Here is a 19,042-nt window from a genome sequence, read left to right as displayed (position 1 = left end):
TTCATCTCCTCCCTCCATCTTCCTCTTCCTCTTCTTCACCCTCTTCCCCTCTTTCTTCATCTCATACGAGGATGTCAACTCTCTCCAAAATAGGAAATCAAGTGCAAGCTCATTTAAAGTGCAATTCCCAAACACGCCTTAGCCCATTGAATTGAAACCTATAGCTCTCTTCGCTCCAAACCATCCTCAAATTATGTCCAGATCCGTGAATGAAACCTAACCCCCCAAATCGATTTTGCTCCACAATCGAAGGAGAAAATCATTTGTTAGAAGTGAAGGAGCTTCATCGAGCCAAACATGATGAAACTTTTCAGTTCATGCTTCCCCTGATGTCCTGCTGCAATTTGAAACTGATTGTGTGAATAATGGACCAGCAGCTTCCATGCCTATGACAAACCAGATGCATCTGTTCTGGAGAACGGCTCTACTCATGCCAACGGAAATACTGTTTACGATGCTCAACGTCCCTGCAGGTGTCAAATGTGCTTTCTTTTCTCTGGGCTGTTCTTCTCTGTTCTTTTGGGTTAGGGTGAAATTTCTTGTTAATCACCGAAATCCATTTCGTTCCAAAATGGTCACTTTGCTTTTTAAAACGTTTTGAGTTATGTCACATGGTTAGTTAGTCTGCTGTACATTAAGATTGAAGGTGGTAATGGCAATGGCGTTTATGCTTCAACAGAAAGTAATGGTACTAATCTGGGGGTGGTTCTGAATTGCACAAATTTAAACAGCTGGTCTAAAAATTAGAGGAGAAAAATGCTCTATCAGATTTCCCATTAAGACATGCACATAATTGTTTTAATAATGGATGGCCAACTAACGAGATGACTAAAGTGAAACGATTGAGGAGGTAAATTGACCATTTTGGAAGAAGATCAAGTTCGGGCAACAAGAAATTTTGCCCTATGTACAGTGACAATCAGTATATTTTACCATATTCTTAAGTTTTCCAATTGAGTGGGTTATACTTGATGTCAGTTACCATCAGTTTTTTTGCAAGAGCTCATCAGACATGGATCAAAGTAATTAGAACTTGCATTTTGCTACTTTCTTCAACTCCCTCTATATGTTCTTCACTTCCTTTGTGGATTTGGAAAATATTAATTTTCTCTCTGAAGCTCTCTTTTTTTGCAGTTGCAGTTCGTACTGTCACACTTGGGATGTATTTCAGCTTGCACATGCCTCCTTTAGGCTTCATTGCATTCAAAGTAATCTGGTCCTTCATGATAACACCCTGGAAGTTAATGATAAATTGGGCCCTAATCTTCTTGGGGAACCTCCAAATATTAGTGTAACTCTACCTGAGATGGTCCCAAGGATGATGAAGAAAGCGTCTTTGGTGACCTTCCGGCCGTGAAGATATATGATGATGATATAAACATGAGGTTTCTTGTTTTTTTATGTGTCCTTCAATTATTTTATTTCTGTTATGCTGGCAAGATATGGGATTTAGCAAGTGGGCGGCTCAAACTCACTCTTACTGGACATATCGAACAAATAAGAGATAGTTTACTTTCTAGTGTCAGGCTAATCCTTAGTTTCTAAGCTATATGAAAGAGTAGTAAGAATTAATTTTTCCCTATAGGCCTGGCTGTTAGCAGCAAGCATACATACATGTTCTCTGCAGGTGATGACAAACAAGTTAAATGTTGGGACCTGGAGCAGAATAAGGTTTGTGATTGAATGTGAACTGTTTTAGGTTATAAGTGATTCTAGTTGGGCATGCACCTAATCTGCACTTTTCAGGTCATTCGGTCTTATCATGGTCATCTGAGTGGTGTTTATTGTTTGGCTGTTCATCCAACCATTGACATTTTGCTCACAGGCGGACGAAATTCTGTGTGCAGGGTATGTATATAATATTTATACCAATTTCACGCTATCTTTATTTCTTTACATATGATAGATTTTCAGCTCAGTGTTTTAGATATGCCAAAGAGGTGATAAATAATCACTAAATTTTGATAAAAACCTAATTCCAGGTGTGGGATATTCGCAGCAAAATGTAAATTCATCCACGTTTGGGGCATTATAACACTGTTTGTTCAGTTTTCACACGACCTACGGTAAGTGATTAGGTCACAAGAGAGTTGGTTATTATGCTCCCTCCGTCCCTTAATATTTGCTATGTTTTTGGTAAAATCAACTTTTTTATAGTGTCATGTGAAGGCCCACAAGTGTTATTGGACAAGCAAATTGCATTTGATAACATGCTGAATATCATTGATGTTCGGGAAAATGATTGACGTGGCGAAGAAAACGCTTCATCTTTCTGTTAAAGACTTGGCCATTGTTTGGTTTAGCTAAAAATTAGATTTTTAATAGATTTTGATAAAAGTTTGATGAAATGTATGGTTGATAATTTGATAAAAGTTGTGGATCCAATAAAATGTGGTTGATAAGAGTTTTAGAAAATGGGGGCCAAACTGGGCTTAAAGTGAATGTTCTTAAAAAAGTTTAAAATAGCTTCGATTTGCAGGATCCACAAGTCATAACACGTTCTCATGATACAACTATAAATTTCTGGGACCTTAGATATGGTAACATAATTTTAAGAACTATCTATTCTTTCATTATAAATTTTTAACATTCTCATTTCTAACTTTCAAATGCTCATGTTTTGTCATTTAACTCTGACAAATAACTCTTAAGCTTGGATAGAATAAAATTACAAATGATTTATAGCATGTTTGGGAAGTGTGTATATTGTTTAAATTATAAATATATAGAATAAGTGTTGGATAAGAGGGTAATACTTGTGGGTTCTAGAAAATATGTGGATATAAAGTAGTTTAGTGTTTATAAAAATTAGTCAAACGTAGGGTTAAAATACAGATGTTAATAGGCCGAAACCAGCTCATCTAGGCCCACTGCATAAGCTGGCTCTTGCTTACTATGGGGTGAGCCAAGCACGAGCCAGCTCATTTTAAAATTTTATGGCCGCCTAGCTCCTTCAAATGTGCTTACTTTTCTATAGTGCTAGCTTGAAATCTCCATGAGAATATGTTCTTGATGGTTTTGCATCCATGCCTGTGATTATAATTCTAATGAAAGTTTTAGAAGAAAGAGAGTTCTAGTTGTGGGATGTGGAAATTCAGGCATGGAAGTGTTTCTTGATCTTTGCAACCATGATGCAAACCTTCAATGGTTGTTTGGAGCTCGGTGAGTAATTTACACAACACATAACAGACACTTTCATCCATTTTCTTTCAAGAAAATTGAGTTCCAGTATGTAGATTCTAATATGGTTTATGGGTTTTCGTTTTCAGGTTCGTGTATTGTCGGTTCTTACTTATTTTTCTTCGCTTTTCTTCTTGATTATAATTGGTACAAATGCCTAAAATGTGTTATATATCTTTATCTCTTTTTTTTATAGAACAGGACCGATATTTAAGATAGGGTGGTTTCACTCACTGCCTAGTCTTTTTTTTTTTTTTTTGAGAAAATGTATTGGATTTTTTGGTGTTTTAGAATTTTGGATCTGAATTTTGTACGAATATTGTTACATTTTAGAGTTCAATTAATAATGATTATTGGAGTTATTTGATATAGTTATTTTTTATTATGTTTTGTGGTTGATACATGTGAATCACTCTAATTAAAAAAAAAAAAAAAAACAAAAAAAACCCACCCACCTACGACAATGTTTGTTAAATGTTGCAAAAGCCTCCACGTCAAAACGCTGTAAAAGGTCTTTTGCAGTGTTTTTTTGCCGTTGCAAAAACCATTTTTTGGTGTAGTGCTATAGTATAAGTTGAGTGATTATTTTGAAACAATTAGCTCTTGATACCTCATAAAAGTTTAACATGTTGAAATAGAATAAATTTATTTATCTCAATTTGTAAAGGTTGAACCCTAATTTTAAGTGTTTCCATCGTCTCGTCTCTAGAGCATTGTGAGGGAGGTAAATCCTGAGATGTGCTTCAACAGATCAGAAAACAAGAGCTCGATTGTACACTGATACCCACAAAGAATCTAATTTCATATCTCAGGAATCGAATTCTCACACTGCGGCTGTCAGTAAGATTGAGACTATCTCATTCCTGTCCTTTGCTCCATTGAGTTATGTCCCGGGGGCTATTTATCTCAATTTATAATTCGACACGTACTAAGTTGATGTACTTGATCCTCAACCTAGAACATAAAAACGGTTAACTAACTAACTTTTATTCTCAATATGTCATATTTAAGTAAATTACTAACTTAAAATGCTAAGTATTAGGCAGCATTTACTGACTCTGTACGCCCTGTGTTCGCGGAACTTACACACACCGGCCGCAAACTTCTTTGATTTTTCGTTTTACACAAGTCGTACAAGTCTAACTTATTTTTATTTTGTTTAATACTTTGTACTAATTTTCTTTTATAAGCGATCATCAAATTTAAACTTGAATTCATCATGTTCTTTGATACCGTTTGAACTAAAATTTAAAAAGCTATCTACACACTTTATACTATTTTTCTTAAAGTCCTTTTTTTTTTCTTTTATGTACACCTAGTATCTCTCTAAAAAAATTGAATCTTCTAGATACTTGTTCCAATAATTTACAGAAATTAAAATGGTGTTCACATGTAATCATTGTATACTATTTTTCTTAAAGTCCTTTTTTTTTTCTTTTATGTACACCTAGTATCTCTCTAAAAAAATTGAATCTTCTAGATACTTGTTCCAATAATTTACAGAAATTAAAATGGTGTTCACATGTAATCATTGTATCACATATACAATGCCCGGCACCATTCCACTATGCCTCCCCACCCCCCCTTCCCGTTTGGTCCCATTTTATGAAAATGAAAATACGTGGAATAGTGTTCTTTTTTTAAAAAAAAATGAGCGATTGAAAAAAAAGGAAAAATTTGATATTTACGTGTAATATTATTTTATGGAAGATTGTGTGGTTAAAAATAAGAAAAAGAAAAATGGAATAGAATAGAATTTAATGGAGCTAAACGGGGGCTCATTTTATATTATAATCTAATTTGATAATTTTGAAATTTTAATTCACACTTAACAACATCGTATTTGTCCATTTCAAAAATTATTTTTTAAAATCAAGAGTCCGAATTTTGACAACACAAATATTGTCAACCACTATTGTCAAATATGATTGTACAAATAGCATAATTGATCCAATAATTTACAAAAATTAAAATGGTGTTCCACGCGTAATGATTGTACCACATGCCCTGCATCAATCATCTTCAACTTTTTCACAATGTTTTGAAAACCGACCCTATCATCGACCCGAAAAAGCAAAAGGGTCAAGGGTCGAAAGGTTGAACTGGGGTCGAACCAGTAGTGGAAAAAAAATATTTTTAAACACTAAAATAAGAATAGATAATGATACTCCTAAATGTTAGAAGAGCTTAAATTTTTTAATAATTAAAGAAAGGTTAAAAAAGATTAATTAACTCAATAAAATAATTAACTATAAAATATATATAAACACTAAACAGTATCATAGTAGATCCCACATCAAAATCTACCACATGACTACATAAGTGTAATGCACAGTTGGACATAGTAAACACCATACTATATCCCACATCGGAATCTTTTAAATGAAGCACTAGAAATGGTGCCTATAAATGGGTGAGCCAACATGTGCACAACAGATTTTCTGGGCCTATTAATTAGTGGGTTAAAAGTTGAGTAGTCTATACAATTTAAAAATCGGGAAAACCGGATAAACCTGTTACGGGTCGATGGTTAATCATTAAACCGGACAATTAAATGGGGTTTTCTCCGGTTTTGAGTAAAACGAGTTTCAAGCATTAACTGGATCGGATTTTTGTCCGATTTCTGGTTGGACCAGCCGGTCCGATCTGATTTTCAAAACATTGCTTTTTCATAACATTGACTTCATCCATAGTCTATATTTAGATACGTTTATAACGGTTTTTAAGGGCACCAACGTGACTTATTTTATATCATAAAAATCAAAGAAACACATAAATGGAAGGGGCATATATTTGACCTCCAGTAAATTAAAAATGCAATAAATGTCTGGAACTAAATGAAAGCAATAGTAAATGAAATGTGTACAATGACTACATGAAAGCTATTCAAGGATACTCTCGAAGATAAATTTTCGGATGGTAAGACAATCATCAATCGGGTCATGCGTCTGGACTGATGCATTTCTAGATCATAGTAGTCTACATAATCGGACTCACTCACTGGAGAAGGGACTTCTTTGGAAAAGTGTTCCCACCTAGGTGGAATAGGCTTTCTATGTGTCGGGATAAATGCATGCCATGCATTAATTTAAACCACACATTCATAATTATTATTCATTTATTACCTACACATTTTTATGAGACCCCACAACTCCTTATAAATTATTTATAATTATAGCCAAACACTAATGATATAAACTAACAAATGTAACAGAGACTTAATTTAATTTTATCACCCATTTATTTATAAAAAGAAGTCTAAAAATGAATTGATATTTCTAGTCTTAAGATTTTGAACATTTAAGCTGAGAAAACCATCTTCTACATGCATGAAAATAAATCAACTAGAAGCACCTAAAAAATAAAAATAATAATAAGCTGAGAAAGCCATCTTCTACTCTTGATCTTAATTTATTTGGATGTTTCTTAATTAGTCACTGTTTGAAAGAAATTTTTTAATTTAATTTAATTTAATTTTATTATTATTATTATTATTTTTTTGGATTAAGAAGTAGGAACAAGATATGAATTTACGCTTAAATTTATTTTCTTGAAAGAACGTGTTATCCAAAAAAGCTTCAAGAAAAATAAATTTTAAAAAATGGACTTAAATTCCCAAAATATTCCTTGCCCATAGGAATAAAAACAGTGATAACAAAAAAAAACCCGCCAAACCCGATACTCACTGGCAAAACCGTCAAAGAAGAAAGCAGCTTGATCTCCATACCGAGAGTCTAAGAAATGCTCGAAACACCATAACAATTGTTGCAGTTTTAATAGCAACTGTGGCATTTGCAGCGGGCATTAACCCTCCTGGAGGATTTAATGAAGTAACTGGAAAAGCAATTCTTGGGAAGCAAACTTCTTTTAAGGTCTTTCTGGTATGCAATATTGTGGCTTTATTCCTTTCTATTAGCATTGTGAATGTACTTGTGAGCATTATTCCTTTTGAGAGGAAATCCATGATGAAACTACTGACAATAACTCACAAGATAATGTGGATTTCTACCCTGTTTATGGCATCAGCTTTTATTGCAGCCATTTGGGCTATAATGCGAAAGGGAAAAGGTAAAAGATTTGTTGAAGTGGAACTAGTAGTAATAGGAGGAGGGTGCACAATGACAGTTTTTTGTGGGCTTGGGATAATGTTGGCATGGCATTGGTATAAGAAGCACAAATGGAGGAAAGAAAAAGAGAATAGCGTTGAGGATGGAAGCCCGAAAAATAATAATAGTCACGTCGAAGAATTGAAGACAATCAGAAGAAGTTATGGGACGAGTAGTAACTTTGACGTTGGCAGCTCTTATTATGGTTACCATTTGTATTAGGTAAATGACTACATTATCTTTAGGCACGTGCACAAGTAAGGAATGATTGATCGACAAAGTAAGGAGGAAGACTAAATGATGATATAATGATACCTTTGTTTTCACTCTCAAGGGTGATATTGATTAGCTCAGCTCCTATCAAGGAAGGTTTTTGATCATTGTCATATTTTTCTAATAAAATAATTTTACAAATAATTCAAATTTTTTTCTTATATTTTAATTACACATTCTAATAAAAAAAATAATACTACAGAACTTGTTTTCCCAAAAAATAGGGCTTGAACAAATCCTTACAACCAAATAGTATGATTTGCGGTTAAATATGAAACCATGGTGAAAGTCCCAAAATTGAAACCCTAACACGATACTAGCCAAAAATTATAAAAAAATTCATTACTCATCCAACTTACACTTGGTCACAGTCAAAATGCTTCTGAGTGATCACTCATCTAGGAGATGTTGCATTCCATCCATCATCCTCATATTTCATTTCCTTCGTTGCTAGTGTTTGCATAGAAATTCTACATGGTAAGTTACAAATGTTAAAAAAATTACAACTCAACAAAACTATCAACTCATTAAAATCACCAAATGCGAAATGTGACTTCAATGGCCCCCATAAACATTTTTAAAACCAAATAAAGCGTCCCTGGTGATTCTTTTAGAAATATCTCTTTTTTCAATTCAAAAGTTTACTATGCGAAAAATAGGTTTTAATCTAAAGCTAAAAATCTGATGCATAACTTGTTCTATTGAAAATTGATTTGTGAAAATGCTTGGTCTGTATTTTACCCCTTTAACTCTAAATTGCAACCAATTGATTATATAGGATCTTCAATCATCATTTTGTATTTCAATCTACTTTGTCTATATTTCACCCTTCTCTCATTCAGTCTCCAATTCCATTAATTTCCAATTCCATCAATTTTATCAATCTTTTCCTAACAAACACAATATATATAGAATAAGCCATAATTTATTAAAATATCTAACAAATACTTTAATTTAAAGGCCTAAATAAGTGTAACAAAATGACTTATCACTAGGATTTTTTTAGGGTTGAAATTGGGGATGCTTTATTTGATTTTAAAGAGAAGTTGAGCTTCATATGTGGTGGTTTTTGTGAGTTGATGATCTGGTTGAGTTGTAATTTTTTTGATGATTGTACTTACTTGTCGAATTTTCTTGAAATAAATTAGTAACGAAGTGAAAGAAATATGGCGAATAATGGATGGAGTGCAATATTTCAAAGATGAGTGACCATTGAGAAGCATTTTGAAGTTCGATGAATAAATTGTAACATAGTGTAAGTTAGATGAGTAATGAAACAATGATTTGATTGGGTTGTAATTTTTTAACAGCTATAATTTGGCACATCAAATTTTCATTAGTTACTTCAGCAAATAAGCTAATGGATTTGTGATGATGATGAATGTAGTGCAAACGGACAAAGTTCTATGAGCACTGCAAAGCCTTTTGAAATTCAGTGAGTAAACTATGATTATAATATAAGTTGAGTGATTATTTCGAAACAATTAACTCTTGATATCTCATAAAAGTTTAACATGTTGAAATAGAATACATTTATTTATCTCAATTTATAATTCGACACATACTAAGTTGATGTACTTGATCCTCAACCTAGAACATAAAAACGGTTAACTAACTAATGTCTCGTTTGAGCCACATTATTGTAAAAAAAAAAAAAAAGAATGAAAAATATAGTCGTTATGGGCTCCACACAAGAGATAAAAGGTCAAATATTGTGACTTGATTGATGGACAACGATCATATTTTTCATTTTAATGAGAAAATAATGAGACTCAAACAGGGTCTAACTTTCATTCTCAATATGTCAAATTTAAGTAAATTACTAACTTAAATGCTAAGTATTTGGCAGCATTTACTGACTTTGTATGCCCTGTTCGAGGAACTTACACACAGGGGCCGCAAACTTCTTTGATTTTTCATTTTTCACAAGTCGTACAAGTCTAACTTATTTTTATTTTGTTTAATAATTTGTATTAATTTTCTTTTGTAAGCGATCATCAAATTTAAACTTAAATTCATCATGTTCTTTGATACCGCTTGAACTAATTTAAAAGCTATTGACATACTTCATACTATTTCTCTTAAAGTCCCTTTTTTTAATTTTAATTTTTATAACTAGAGATTCCAAATTTATAATATTTACAAACTTTAAATCAGTATTAAAATTAAACTTTCCGTAGAGCAATATTATAAATGATTGGAGATTTTTTGGGTTAGCTATTGGAAGTAGATTACAAGTAAAAACTATAGAATGTTCGGAAGAGAAGATTGAATATTATTAAAGAAGATGGAGAGACTAAAATTTTGATTATTATACCATGAAATTCTGTTTAATACCGAGCAAGCACTTAAGTAGTTATATTGCAAATACATCGTTACTTATTTATTATGTATATATTAATTATTTTATTATGTATGTAATAATTTATTAGTTTGTGTGACATTTTAACTTTATATTTTCTTTCTTTCTTATTACAAAATCATTAAAAAGCTCTAAGATTTGCCCTGACCCTACTAAAGCCGTGACAAAAGTGGCTGGGCCAAGTTTATTTGCTCAGAAACTTCTCCGTTTCTCATTAAAAAGATTGAGTCTTCCAATAATTTACAGAAATTAAAATGGTGTTCACATGTTAACAAAGACTTAATTTAATTTTATCACCTATTTATTTATAAAAAGAAGTCTAAAAATGAATTAATATTTCTAGTCTTAAGATTTTGAGCATTTAAGCTGAGAAAACCATCTTCTACATACATGAAAATAAATCAACTAGAAGCACCTAAAAAATAAAAATAATAATGAGCTGAGAAAAAACCATCTTCTACTCTTGATCTTAATTTATTTGGATGTTTCTTAATTAGTCACTGTTTGAAAGAAATTTTTTTAATGCGATTTTTTTTTTTTTTTTTGGAGAATGTATGATTAAGAAGTAAGCAAAAGATATGAATTTACGCTTAAATTTATTTTCTTGAAAGAAAGCGTTATCGAAAATAAACTTCAAGAAAAATAAATTTTAAAAAATGGACTTAAATTCCCAAAATATTCCTAGCCCATAGGAATAAAAAACAGTGATAGCAAAAATCCTGCCAAACTCGATACTCGCGGGATTATCCGCTTAATTGGGTATTCGGGACTAGTTCGGGGAGGGAAATTCTGACCCAAGGTGCGTACGGATAACACGAACCCCGTCGCATTAATTTTATTTATTTATTTATTATTATTATTTTTTATAATTCAATACTTTAAATGAAAAACTTCACGAAATTTCATTAATTCTAATAGAAGATAACAAATAAGATTATCTAAGGATTATGATAGATAATAAAAACCTTAGTTCACCAAATATATTCAAAAATTTAAATTTTAAAAATAAATAAATTAATTAAAAAGTTTAATGACTATATTATTATCTCCCTTTAATGAGGGGAGCAATAAAATGAGTTATCAAAAACTTAAAAAAAGTACATAAAGGGCTAAATGTCCTGTCGTAAATGGATAATGTGGGTACGAGGCAGGAAAATGTTCGACGGGATCGGGGGTAGGGGGCCATCCCTAAGTCAATTGTGGTTTGCGGATTCATGGTAAGAATTTTCCATTTGTTTGATTAGGAATTTGTGTGTAACTCATATTAATTTAACTGACCATATTTTTGCAAGATTTAATGAAATCAACCACTAAAATCTTTATACTTTTAATTATTTGAGGCTTGAACTTTTCTATCCATAGACGAGATCGAATGTGTGAATAATATTTCAAACTTTGAACTATAATTAAGTATTTATTATGCCATATTAATTTGAAAGCTCGAGATGGGCGACAGGGCAGTTCAGGATCAACATGCTCTAGGCTCTAGCCTCAAATATGGGCCTGATATGCATTGCAATTTTTAACAAAATTTTCTTAAATATTAATGCCTGTATTTTTATTCTTATAAGGTCGTTTAAACTGGTTTTAAAGACCAAATTATGATTTTCAAACTATCTAAACTAGTTTAAGATTCCATTTGACATAATTTTTACTTCTGCTTTTGATTCACGTAAAAGAAGATTTTAGGAAAGCTATCTTAATTATTGTTTGAAAAATAATTTTTAAAAAACTTCCTACTTCGTTATTGCTTTTAGAGGAAGCTATATTAGAGCAGTTTCCTCTAAAAGTAATTTTAATTAGAAAAAGCAATTTGTTAAAATTAGTCAAACTGGGCAAAAAACAACTTTTCATTCTTAAAATCTTCTTTTAAATTTCTAAAATCATATCAAACGGGCCTTAAATGTTTGATAAAAGCCAATGTTGACATGGATTAAAATTCAGATTTTAATTTAAGTCAATAATTAATAATTTTTCAACTACACATTTCATCAAATTTTATCAAATTTTATTAAAAACTTGACTTTAATTCCACCTAACGGCGGCTAAAAATTAATGATTATGAAAGAACATGCAACCTTTGTTTGGGTTCCATTTTAATGAAATTTTGGAATAGTAAATTTTATTTTATTTTTATTTATTTATTTATTATTATTATTTTTAAGAATGTGTGGTTAAAAAAAAAGAAAATTTTTAGATTTACTTGAAATATTATTATATTAAAAAATGTGGGATTAAAAAGAAGAAAGAAAAAATATAATTAAAAAGGAACCCAAACAAGTAAAAAAACTGCAAAATGATATCTTCTGCTTTTAGTTTCCTTAATTACTTCATTAATATACGAATTTCAACCCGCACTAATAAAAATTTTCTACAATAAAATTAATTCCTTTTATATTCTAATTTTATAAATTTTTTATTTTAACAAATTAATTTTTTAAAATAATTGTAGTGAATATATTATCTTAAATATTAACTAAGGTAAAGAATAATTAGATTTTTAGTAGATTTTGATAAAAGTTGATGAAATGTGTGGATGAAAAACTGTGGAACCCATAATATATATAGTTAAAATGAATTGTTGATTTTAATTTAGATTAAAATCTAGATTTTAATCGGTACTAAACATGGCTTAATTTCATAGAAAATTAGTTATTTCATTTAGAATTTAGGAGAAAATTCAATCGATTTTAATAAAAATTAAATAAATGCACAGTTAAAAAGTTGTGATTCCCTTAAAAAATTGTTAAAATTAAGAACTATGCTATTTGTCTAGAATAGGACATTTAAAAAGTGTGTCAGAAAATGATGTTTAATGAAATGATTGAATAAAAAAGTTAATTGTGTTTTAAACTGTTCAATGATATAGACCATACAAAATTATGTAACATATAACGTAAAGCTTGATGTACATATACCAAGGTCCTAAATTTGATTGTTAACTTTGATTTAAATTTTAATCGACTTTTTTAGTTGAACCGAATGGATATATAATAATTTTTTGCCATAAAAAGTTTTTCCCATTTATTTTTTCAGAAATAGTGAAAAAAAATTGAGAGTCCGACCAAACTTTGCTTTGAAAAAGGACTTTCATGGGTGCACACCACTCCATGTAGCGTGCAGAAAAAGGCCATTTAGATATAACAAGAGAAATTCTAAAGCTGGACTCAGATCTCTCCTCTGTACAAGATAATGAAGGCAAAACACCCCTCCCTTATGCAGCAATTAAAGGCAAAATAAACATAATTGATGAAATACTTTCTAAAAGTATTGGATCTGCTGAGATTATAACATTCAAGGAGGAAACAATTCTGCATTTAGCTGTCAAACATAATCACTTTGAAGTGATAGTGATGGGAACACTGTTCTGCACTTGGCTACTGCAAGAAGACTCACTATGGTAAGATTTCTAGCTCTTTGATTATTGTCACGGGTTTAGGGTTAGAGTTGAGGATTTATGGTTTAGGGTTTAGCGAGAATACACAATAAAGAAAGGTTTAATTTTAATTTTGACCCAAATTTAAAATTTTATTTAAAATTGACGACTTTTTATATTTTTGTTAAAATTAGATTTTAACTTAAATATTAAACTTTGACCCCAAATTGAATTTTATTTTATTTAGGAATGTTATCCTAGATTAAAATATTAATTCAATTTAAATTAGAGTTGGACTCTAATTTAATACTTAATTAAAATTTGATTTTAATTAATTATTCACCAAAATATGTTCTTGAAATTAGAATTGCATTCTAATTAGACATTTAATTAAAATTTGATTTTAATTAAATTGTCTTGCCCTAAAATTTTTCGTAAAATTAGAGTTGGACTCTAATATGTTGTTTAATTAAAATTTGATTTTAATTAAATTAGTTCGCCCCTAGAATCTTGGAATTAAAGTTGGACTCTAATTTTTCTATTTAATTAAAATTTGATTTTGATTAAATTCAACTGCTTTAAATTTTGAAATTAGAGTTCGACTCTAATTTGATATTTAATTGAAATTTGATTTTAATTAAATAATCCAGCCCTATAATTGTGGAATTAGAGTTGGACTCAAATTCAGTATTTAATTAAAATTTGATTTTAATTAAATATGCTTGCTAATTAAATTAATTGATTAATTAATTATTTAATTGTTCCGATCCATTTGTCTAAAAGATTTTAGATGATTTTAATTGCTAGAAACTTGAAACATGTTTGCATATAATATTAGGTATTACATAAGCGTACATTTATGTGATAAATGCATTATTAGTGGACAATTATGGATTCGACCATGTGGATATATTGAATGATTAATTTTATTCTTGTCGTTTTATGAGCCTGCGAGCTCTTAATCATTTTAGACTTGCGAGTCTACTGTTATTATTATTGTTATGGGCATGTGATTACATCCAAAGATTAACGCAATAATTGTAGTACAGCTTTGGGGTGTCGTATCCACAGAAAAATGGAAAATTATTCAAAGGATCAAAAGTTTAGAATTTTTGTCGTGATTTGTGTGAAAATAATTTGTCGATTGGAATAAATTGAAGTAAAAGTTTAATATCAACATATGAAATAATGAAGCACCGGAATTTCCTCGATTAGATTGGTTCAATTAGTGTCAATTTTTGCATGAAAATACTCAATTAAAGGTTTTCATCCCAACACTTTAATTGGAAATTTTAACGTTCAAACCTATTCAATTTCACAGTAATTCCCCAAACCTAGATTTCTTTCATAATATAATTCCACAAAAATCCATTGAAATTAGATCCAAAAGCGATTATATACATCAAGCATATAATGGTAAAGAATCATACCAATAGGAGATTTAAGATTGAAATTCAATAAGTACTTCAATTATTCGATGAAAAAAAGGTGATTGAATCCATGAAAATTTAATACAAATTAAACCAACCTCAAAACATGTTCATAAGAATAAGAAATCTAAATTTAGAATTGTTTAATGGTGAAAGAACACATTTAAGCAAGAAAATACATGAAAATTCCCAAATCTAACAGAGTTCCTTCGTGGCATCACCAATAAGTTTAGTTCTCCATGGATTTCTTGAGCCAAAAACCAAAGAAAAGTGATAGAGAATGAATGGTAGGCATTTTGGTCGAGATTAGGGTTTGAAAAACGTGTGGAAACCATGTTTCCATAAGTGGTTGAGTCGATTAAGGAAACAGAAATTTTGGCCTCAAGGAATAACCATGTGACCGCATGGTAATAAGTGTTGCGGTCGCATGGTAGAAAACATTTTGGCCTCTGGAATTCGAGGTGCTTGTGCGACCACACGACTTTATAACCATGCTGCCGCATGGTTATTGCCATTTTCTCCGCCGGAGAACTTTTAGTATTTTAGCCATTACTTTCTCTCCCGATGTCCGATTGAGGGATTCAAGTTGCATTCGAAAGCTAACATAAAGTGCTACAACTTTGATTCAGACATCATCTTCTAAATCAATCGTTTTCCATGTCAAAAATAGGTCCCAATATAAGGCTGAAAATCGATGCGAACTTTTTTAATTGGGAATTGATTTGTGAAGATGTTTTGGTCATATTTCACTTTTTTGACTTCAAATTACACCCAATTGACTCCTAGATTTCTTGAATCATCATTCTATCGCCCGTCTCATTATGGATTATTTGCAACTTGGTCCCTGAACTTTCACTTTCTTCCATTTTGGTTCTTTTTCGCTCTTTTATTCTAAATTTCAACTTTTTTACCAAAATGCTACCTGAATCAAAGTATAAGTATAATGAGTGCATTTTGGTATCAAATCATAACACAAATGCAATAATTAAGAGGGGAAAATTATGATATTTTGCACTCTTATCACACTCCTCAACTTGCTTATTCCTAGTCTCTAGCAATTTAATGCAAAACGAGCAAATGAGTGATTGGTCGATGATACAAAAAAATTATTAAGTTCCAATTGAACCATATGCCATGTCCCTTTCAAACTAACACCACAAGAATTTAACAATGTCATGATCATCAAGATATTAAAAACACTTGCCAAATGTGTGAGTGTGTATCAAGTCATAGCCATCATACCACCAACCCTAACACATGCAACATCAAGTATGTCTCGAGCTGAAAGTTCAGCTCCATGACCCACAGGTATCAAAGTGTTTAGTGCGATTTTCTCTCTATGAAGCTAAGAAAGGGGTACACTCAGAATTTGGAGGCTTAAATGTTTATGAATGAGCAACAAGTGAACATTGATTTTATGATAGGCATACTATCAAATGAAAATTCATCATTTTCTTATCACAATCATACTTGGGATCAAAATGGTCAATGTAAAGGGTTGTAATGTGGTTTGGGTTAGGTTATATGAAAATGAAGATATAAAGATTCAAGAACTTCCAAACTTGTAGCTAGGCATCTAATCAAGCATCTCGATAGATTACATCTTTTGATCAATATACTCTTCAATATTTCAACCCCAAAATCAATCAATTTTTTTTGTCTCTTTTTTTTGTCTTTTTTTTTTGTCTTTTATTTTTTAGGGGTGTTTTGCTTGAGCATATACTAACTTTTGTCATTTTATCTTTCACAAATAAGCATTCAAGTAAAAAGTTGGGTAAATACATGGATATACTATACTCCAATGTGGAGAAGTATGTATAACATGAGTGTATGAAGAATAGGCTATACATATATGTATAGCTCAACATGGCTACTAGGGATTGTAATTATTGAAGAAGAAGTCTTGGTATGCTTATATGTTAATCATAAATTGACCTTCATCATTTCCCAAGTAATTTACCATCTTACGACAAACCATATATTCTCAAAAGAGTTTTTGATTCACAAAATCAATGAATACTTATTGCTATTTTAGTGTAAGGTGGCTCTCAATCCTCACTAACTCTCACGAGAAAACTTCAGCAAGAAACTACTCTAACTACATGTGTTAAACCACTATCTTACCACAAGGTTTGTGTGCGCAAAAAGATTCAACAAATGTCCCAACATCCAAACTTTCATAAACAACATTAATTTCTAGTGGCATATATTGTCATTCAAGAACATGTGGTGAATTGGGGACTTAAAAAAAATTAGACCAAAATTCCATGTAAATCATGCAATTCACAACAAAATTTAAGTTAAACCCTCCCCTCAACTAAACATTGCGTTGTCTTCAATGCAAAAACATGTCTGCCAAATAAAGGTAAGGAAAGATATCACTCGAGTGCCGAAGCGAATCACATGAGCTAAGTATAGGAAGCCTAAAAGTCTTCAATGGAAAGATTGACGCAGAGAATGAAAATAAACTAAAAAAAAATGCAAAACACACTAAAAAAAATCTGAAACTAATATATAGAAACACAAACTGAAAAATGTACCTAAAGTGTGTCATGGGTGATAAACAGGCTCTGCCAGAGGAATTTTTTCCAATGCAGGCACCTGTTGCCCATAGAGTATTTTGAGTCTCTATCCATTTACTTTGAATACCCTACCATCGTTAGGGTCCTCAATTTCAACCGCCCCATTCTCAAAATCTCGTGTTACAATAAAGGGTATAGTCTACCTAGAGCAGATTTTTCCCGGGTGCTTGTGAAGTTTAGAATCATACAAGTACACTTTCTGGTTTGATTCAAAAGTTTTTCTCACAATGTTTTTATCATGAAATGCTTTTATTTTTGACTTGTAGATTCTAGAACTTTTATAAGCGTCATTTCTTAACTCCTCTAACTCACTCAATTGAAATTTTCTATGTTTACCTCCTTCTTCTAGATCAAAGTTGAAGTGTTTAATGGCCCTAAAGACTCGGTGCTCAAGTTCGACAAGTAAATGGCAAGGCTTTCCAAAGATTAGTCTATAAGGTGACATGCTTAGGGAAGTCTTAAAAGTTGTACGGTAAGCCCAAAGTGCATCATTCAGTCTCAATGACCAATCCTTACGATTAGGGCTCACCGTTTTTTCCAAACTTTGTTTAATTTCCCTATTAGCCAATTCTACTTGTTCACTAGTTTGTGGGAGATAAGAAGTGGAAATTTTATGAATCACCTCATACTTTTTCATTAGTGCCTCAAATGAACGATTGCAAAAGTGTAAGCCTCTATCACTAATGATAACACGTGGGGTACCAAATCGAGACAAAATATTTTCTTTAAGGAATTTAACAACTGTTTTATTGTCATTGGCTCTACAAGCAACCGCCTCGACCCACTTAGACATGTAGTCTACAGCCACAATGATGTATAAATAGCCAAAAGAGGGTGGAAAGGGTCCTATAAAGTCAATGCCCCAACAATCAAACACTTCAACTACCAAAATGGGATTTAAAGGCAGCATACTACGGCGGGAAATAGCACCTAGTTTTTTACATTTCTCACAAGATCTACAATAGTCATCAGTGTCTTTAAATAAGGTGGGTCAATAAAAACCACACTGCAAAATTTTTGCAACAGTCTTTTTCATAGAAAAGTGCCCCCCACAAGCTTGAGTATGACAAAAATCTAGTACATTAGGTATGTCCTCATCAGGAATACATCGTCTCAATATTTGGTCGGGGCAATACTTAAATAAATAGGGGTCATCCCAATAAAAGTTACGTACCTCAACCAAGAATTTTCTCTTATCCTATGCACTCCACTTCTTTGGGATTTTACTTGCAGCCAAGTAATTCACAATATTAGCAAACCATGGTAGAGAAGAGATAGTAAATAAATTTTCATCAGAAAATTCATCTCTAATTGGCAAGGTGCTTGAGTTGTCTTCAAAGGTCAGCCTTGATAGATGATCTACGACAACATTTTCCACTCCCTTTTTATCTTTGATAATGATGTCAAATTCTTGCAAAAGCAATATCCAACGTATTCGTCTTGCCTTAGCATCTTTCTTTGCAAGAAGGTGCTTAAGGGCTGCATGATCTTTGAAAACAGTGATGGGAGAGTCAATCAAATAGGATCGAAACTTATCAAGTGCAAAGACTATCGCTAGTAATTCTTTTTCAGCAGTAGAATAATTTATTTGAGCACTATTTAGAGTTCTACTAGCGTAGTAAATCACAAAAGGCTTACCTTCTTTTCTTTGCCCTAGAACAGCACCTACCACAAAGTCACTAGCATCACACATAATTTTAAATGACAATGTCCAATTAGGTGATTGCATTATG

The 19,042-nt window shown here is 31.6% G+C and overlaps 1 long non-coding RNA gene across 4 annotated transcripts; it reads left to right on the top strand.

Annotated features, from left to right (window-relative positions):
- LOC111383160 lies at positions 1-3,551 on the top strand. Of its 4 annotated transcripts, none has more exons than XR_002700716.1 (6): positions 1-473; positions 1,135-1,385; positions 1,586-1,671; positions 1,747-1,848; positions 1,983-3,162; positions 3,270-3,551. It is a non-coding gene; the product is annotated as an uncharacterized LOC111383160 (long non-coding RNA). The 4 variants fall into 4 exon arrangements; XR_002700715.1 differs by adding an exon at positions 979-1,022 and having other exon boundaries at positions 2-473; positions 1,983-3,551; XR_002700717.1 differs by having other exon boundaries at positions 3-473; positions 1,141-1,385; positions 1,983-3,551.
- Positions 3,552-19,042: the final 15,491 nt, after the last annotated feature.

Source organism: Olea europaea, unplaced genomic scaffold, assembly GCF_002742605.1.
Source record: "Olea europaea var. sylvestris unplaced genomic scaffold, O_europaea_v1 scaffold262, whole genome shotgun sequence".
NCBI classification, from domain to species: Eukaryota; Viridiplantae; Streptophyta; class Magnoliopsida; order Lamiales; family Oleaceae; genus Olea; species Olea europaea.
This window is presented reverse-complemented; position numbering and strand designations above follow the sequence as displayed.